Source organism: Mucor mucedo, assembly GCF_025094135.1.
Source record: "Mucor mucedo strain NRRL 3635 chromosome Unknown EV154scaffold_209, whole genome shotgun sequence".
Lineage (NCBI taxonomy): Eukaryota > Fungi > Mucoromycota > Mucoromycetes > Mucorales > Mucoraceae > Mucor > Mucor mucedo.
This window is the reverse complement of record NW_026252493.1, coordinates 55956-62499: the sequence shown is the minus strand read 5'-3', so window position 1 is coordinate 62499 and position 6544 is coordinate 55956.

The window sequence follows — 6544 nt, the reverse complement described above, 5'->3', positions numbered from 1 at the left end:
GGGAGCAAGAAAATCAGCAGAAACGCAGACGATATGAGGTACAGCACAAATGACTAAAAAAAAAAAAAATAATGCCACTAATATTTTAAAAAAAAAAGGGTGACAACGATATGGAGGACAATACCAGCCAGGCTGCTGATCAAGATGATAACGATAGAAATCAGGTAATATATTGTGCGATATATTTAAGTAACAATGTTTTAAAGATTTTATTCGACAGGCTTTCGAAGCCATTCAATCAAAATACTATAAATTAATTAAGGAAGGGCCAACATCTAAATGTCTATGTTGCAATGGTACATGGTTTCCTTCGCAATCGAAACATTTGAAAGCAGAACTTTTAATAAATAAAGGAGGTACCGTCGAATTTATTAAGACCGTTTTTGGAGCTGTTACAGATTCTATGAACGACGATGCTCTGGAAGAATTAAGTGGCACATTTTGCAATACTTGTTTTCAAGATATCAGACAGTTAAAACTTCCTCGACTTTGTCTCGCTAATGGATTTAAGCTTGCTGATTTGCCTTCTGAAATCACACGATTAAATCGAATTGAAGAACGATTAGTTGCCGCAAGACACGTATTCATGTCAGTTTGGACAGTTGCAGGTGTTAGAGGCCAGTTTAAAAGTAAGAGAGCAATCAACAACATTCCTGTATCAGTTGACACCTCCGTTACATCCCTACCTCGTTCACTCAATGATACCAACATCATACCTGTTCGGCTTGCCAGAAGAATGACGGATGTTCACAATTACATGGAGGGAAATGTAAACGCGAGATATGTCTGGGAAGCTATTCATTACTTGCAAACTCAGCCAGCATACGAAAAGCACGAAATTACAATTGACGATACCTGGTTAAATACGTATGATCAATTAACCCCAGAGAACGATCCAGAAGAAGAAATGGATGAGGAAGACGATGTGGAGGGGCAAAATGGTAGCGGAATTGTAGAGGATGATATTCCAATCGGTGGTAGTGAAACGCTGTACTCGGGTGAAGAACTACCGGATTCAGATAATGCCACAGGATTAAAAATGGCTCCTGGTGAGAAGTCAACTGCGCTTTCGCTATTAATGGATGAAGACACGGATTTTTTGGCATTTCCCAAAATATTTGGTGGACAAATTCTTAAACCAATGTATAATGAAAAGCCGTTATCGTATGCATCTTTAACGAAATCGTTGATTCGAAGCGCTGATCGTCGAACTGTACGTCCGGATTATCTTTTTTTCATGGATAAAAAAAGATTACTTTTAAATTTGGTCGGTGGAGTGTCTACTATGATGCGCAAAAGTAAGCCTAACAATAAGGGATTAAAAGCAAACCAGGTGTTACAAGACGATATGATAAGCAATAGCATCAAAAAAGATGACGCATTCAACGTTTTCAGTGGTGTTAGAAGCTCGCCTACGTATTGGAAAACCGAGAAATGTAACGTAATGGCCATGATTCGTCAGTTAGGCATTCCGACACTCTTTGTAACTCTTTCAGCTGCTGAAACAAAATGGTTTGAATTAATTGTTATTCTAAAGAAGCTTGTAGACAAAGACGAAATTACTGAGGAAGAAGCTGCTAATTTGTCAAGCGATGATATAGCAAGGTTAATTCAGGCTGATGCTCCGACTTGTGCTAGATATTTTGATAGACGTTTTCGACATTTGAAATCCACATGGAAGCCACCGTATGGCCCTTTCGGAGAGCATACCATTAAGGATTACTATTACAGAGTAGAATTCCAACATCGTGGAAGTCCACATGTACATATGCTTGTATGGTTATCCGATGCCCCTGTTTTCGATGGATCAAATGAGGAAATAGTTCAGCCTTTTATCGACAAAATGATAGTATGTCAGTTGAATCCTGATGCAGAACTATATCCAGGGTTATCCGAATTAGTAGTCTCTCGTCAAACACATAATCACACCTTGACGTGTTTCAAAAGATCATTGAAACGAAACGGAAAAAAAATTTGTAGATTCAATATCCCTTTCTTTCCCATGAAAAAAACAACGATTCTTTCAAAATTACCTGAGTTGAATGAGAACGCGACAGATTCTGAGAAGGATAGACGAGAAGAGATTCTTGCTATAGCAAAAAACATTAAGGCATATCTTGCTGATAATTCCGACGTTTTGAAAAGCATAAGAAATCCCTTGTCGTTCGATGATTTTCTGTTGTTGTTTGATATCAATTATTCTGAATATATTATGGCAGTTAGATCAACCCTTATTTGCAGCAAAGTATTTTTGAAGCGAGACGTAAATGAGCTATTTATCAACAATTATAACCCGCTTATTCTCAGTATGCATAAAGCAAACATGGATATTCAATACATCCTAGACCCATATGCCTGTTGTATGTACATTGTTAATTATATCAACAAATCAAACAAAGAAATGACAAAGGTGTTGGAAAACGTACTATCAGAAAGCGTAAACAAGCCAGGTCCTTTAAGAGGTGTATTGAGGTCTTTAACTTCAAAGTATTATAACCTTTGTGAAGTATCTTCTCAAGAAGCGGCGTACAATTTATTGCAGCTTCGAATGAGTGAGACTAGTCGTGCAACTGTATTTATACCAACTGGTAAAGAAGAGAATCGGTGCCGTATGTTAAAGTCTAAAGCAGATCTTGAAAAGTTGAATCCAAACTCAGAGGACATATATTTGGCTGGATTGCTTGAACATTATCAAAACAGACCTGACGATCTTTCAGAATGTAATTTGGCTCAATTTGCCGCTTATTATGCGTATTCCAAGAAAAAACCTAAATCTAAAAAGAAAGCCATTGTCGACAATGAATTTCAAATTGATGATAGAGATAATACTCTGGATGAAGATGACCAAGGTGATGAGAAAACTCTTTGTTTGAATTAAAAAAAATATGGGTTTGTATTAGAAAAAGAAAAAGATGTAAAATCATTAGATTTTATAAACCAGATTCAATGAAAAAAAGTTACGAGTTTTCATACCATATGATCATGCTGTATCAACCTTAACGGACCAGGCGAAAAACCTTGATGAAATCAATATTCTTGATGTATACTCTAAAACTTTGATATCCTGTTATCTAAACATAACGAATTCAGCGTGCTAAACGAGGATGCATTAGCAATGTTTGCCGAAGCTGCTATGAATCAGAATATCGAAGAAGACGAAAATAACGCAGAAGATGAAAATTCAGATTACATCAACAATGGTTCTGCAATCGATTTTAGAATGCATGCGTCACCAGTTGATATCTCTGTAGATATTAACGACGAAATCAATGGTTATGGAAACACTCTGGCGCAACAAAATGGTTTTACTCAGCGAGCCTCGTCTAGCAGTACAACACCTTCCTCAACTCCAGCAGCACGATACACACGACCCGATAGAATTGCCAATCTGGATTACGAGTCACTGCTATCAAAGCTGAACGTGGAGCAAAGAGATTGCTTAACACATGTAATGAACCATGTACGGCATGAAAATTGTGATGAGTTTCCTCTTCGATTGTTTGTAACAGGTGGTGCCGGTACCGGCAAAAGCCTTCTTATTAATACCCTCTTCCAATCTCTCATCAGACATTACGATGTAGATCGAGATAGGGATTTAACAAGTAATTCAGTATTACTTACTGCGTTTACCGGTAAAGCTGCATTTAATATTTATGGCCAAACACTGCATACCGCGTTTCACTTTCCGAACAATAACAACGATATACATGAACTTTCATCAGATGTCTCAAATACTATGACTGTTGCATTGGCAGAATTAAAAGTAGTCATCATTGATGAAATTAGCCTTGTTAGTACCAGACATCTTCTTTGGATTGATAAACGTCTAAGAGACATATTTGGTCGTGATAGACCATTCGGAGGAAGACATATGCTTTTTTTTGGAGATTTTAATCAACTGCCACCCGTACATGATTTTGCTTTTTACAAAGGGTTTCCCAGTGATCCTATGAAAAATTTAAGGTTTCAAGATTTATGGCATTCGTTTAAAGTCCACTACTTAACTCAAATAATGCGGCAAAAAGATGACGCCAAATTTGCCATAGCTCTAAACAACATGGCCAGTGGAACTATGACTGCGGAAGATATCGAACTTTTCACTAAACGTACATTTTCTTCAATACCGGATGAAGCAAAGGTTGATGGAAAAGAAATTATTCGTCTCTACTCGACCAACAATGAAGTATCTCAATGTAATGAGGCTATTTTAAGTGGCATGACGACAGAGGTACATGAATCAGTATGTTACGATAATGTTACAATAGATAAATCGAACACCATTCCCAAGGAGACCTTACTTGAAAAACTAAAGGCTGTACCACACAACAAAACAGGTGGTTTATCATACTGTCTAAACTTACGAATTGGAGCACGATACATGATAACCATCAATGTTGATACATCAGATGGTTTAGTCAATGGAACATCTGGTATTTTAAAGCAAGTAGACTTTGGATCATCCAATAAATCAACATCGTCATCTTTGCAAAAACCACTTCGCTTATGGCTATTGATGGAAGATGAAAGATCTGGTAAAAAACAGAGAAAAGCTGTCAAGGCAAGTCCCGATATACCACCCGACTGGGTACCTATTGACTATACCACTGGTAATTTTTCCGTCAAATTGGATCGTAAATCTCCTGTCGTAAGAATCCAAAGAACACAGTTTCCAGTAGTTGTAGCGGAAGCCTTAACGGTTCACAAAAGTCAAGGGGGCACTTACCCTAATGTGTTGTTGGATTTAAGCAGAACAAGATCACAAACACTTGAAAGATCTAAAATGTACGTGGCATGTTCAAGGGCAACTACTGCATCTGGACTTTTTATAATCGCAAAGAAGTTTGTACCTACCACACCACCAGCACCAACAGATGATATATCTATAGAATTATCACGACTTAGAACTGTACAACTGAAACCAAAGTTCAGCTCTTTACGCTCACCACGTACCAATATACAAGTCATTTCCCATAATGTTCAAAGCCTAAATGCTCATGTCGATCAAATAGTTAACGATGCAATATATATGTCATCAGATTATATTTTATTATCTGAAACTTGGACCACTCAGAATCAAATTTTCGATATTCCTGGATTTACTGCAATTTCAAGAGTAGATATAACCGATTCAACCTCCTCTCGAGCTTATGGCGCAATGTGTCTTATAAATGATAGATTAAATCAGTCCACACCATTCAGCAAAATACAGCTATTAAATACATCCAGTGAAGGGAGTATATCTATAGCGGGATTTAGTTCTCCGACATTGCTTGTTCTATCAGTTTACATATCCCCTAAATTCAAATTAGACGATGCTCTCCCAATTATAGAATCATGTATCACAGACAATGAAAGAATAATTTTAGCTGGTGATTTTAATGTTGATTTTAATATCAAATCTTCGTCAAGAACAAAATTATTACAACTTCTTGATAAATACAATATGCACACAGCCATGCCGGATGATATGAAATCTACAACAAATAATGGCACATTCATCGACAACATATTTACTAATTTTACTGTTCAAGAAGGCGGTAGATATATATCGTTTACAAGCTACCATGACCCGTTATATATTACGTTTTGAGCAGATTTATTCAATAAAATTTAAGCTCATGTGATTTAAAAAAAAAAGAGTGTCACGTCGTATTAGAAAAATGCCCCCGAAAAGGCTGATTAGCCTTGAGTACGGCCGGATCTTTTTTTTTTTTTTTTTTTTTTTTTTTTTTTTTTTTCGGAAGCCTGTCGGAGTACGAAACATGAACTTATGTACACACCCATAGAGTTGTTCGGACGTTCAAAGCTCAACTTTTTTGGTTAATCTTAATATGGAAATCGTCGGGTTATAGAATTTTTTGTATTTCGGTGGAACCGCTTTTGCCAAAATAAAAATGGTTCAAATTGCTTAAAAATAATTATTGATTGGATAGAATTATAGGCTTAAAATGTAGATTTTATTTAAAAAAAATAATGGATGGCTTGAATGCCAAACAGCCTTGCCAGCCATTGGAAATCTCTTCAGGATGGTGTAAAAAATACATAAATTTAATCCACTACTCCCAGAAGACTGTCAGGCAGGTATGCATTGTTCTATAGAGCATGTATAGCCAGATGCGTACAACAAACCTATAAAAAAATAGTTAGTGAATGATACTGAAATAGTTGAATAAAAATCACTTTACCTTATTTCTTGTGACGTTCAGAGTAATCAGTATTTGACTAAAGAAGTATGAAAGTTTATGCATGTTATTTGTACACGAAAAGCAATAGACTTACCTCACTTCATTACGCGTTAAATCTGTTATAAAAAAATTTTTTAGTCTTCGTTTGAACAAAAAAAAAGTGCTAGCAATATACCTTCCACATAGATGGGTCAGTTATGAGTGTACTATTGAGCGTAAAAGTGAAAAACTATAAGATTGATAGCTTTAGAGTTTATAGAGGAAATTAGAGAAAATAACTTACCGAGTTAAAAAGTTAAAGAAACGGAAAGAAAGACATGAAGAAAAAAAAAGAAGCTAAAAGAAAAAGAACCTGCTGG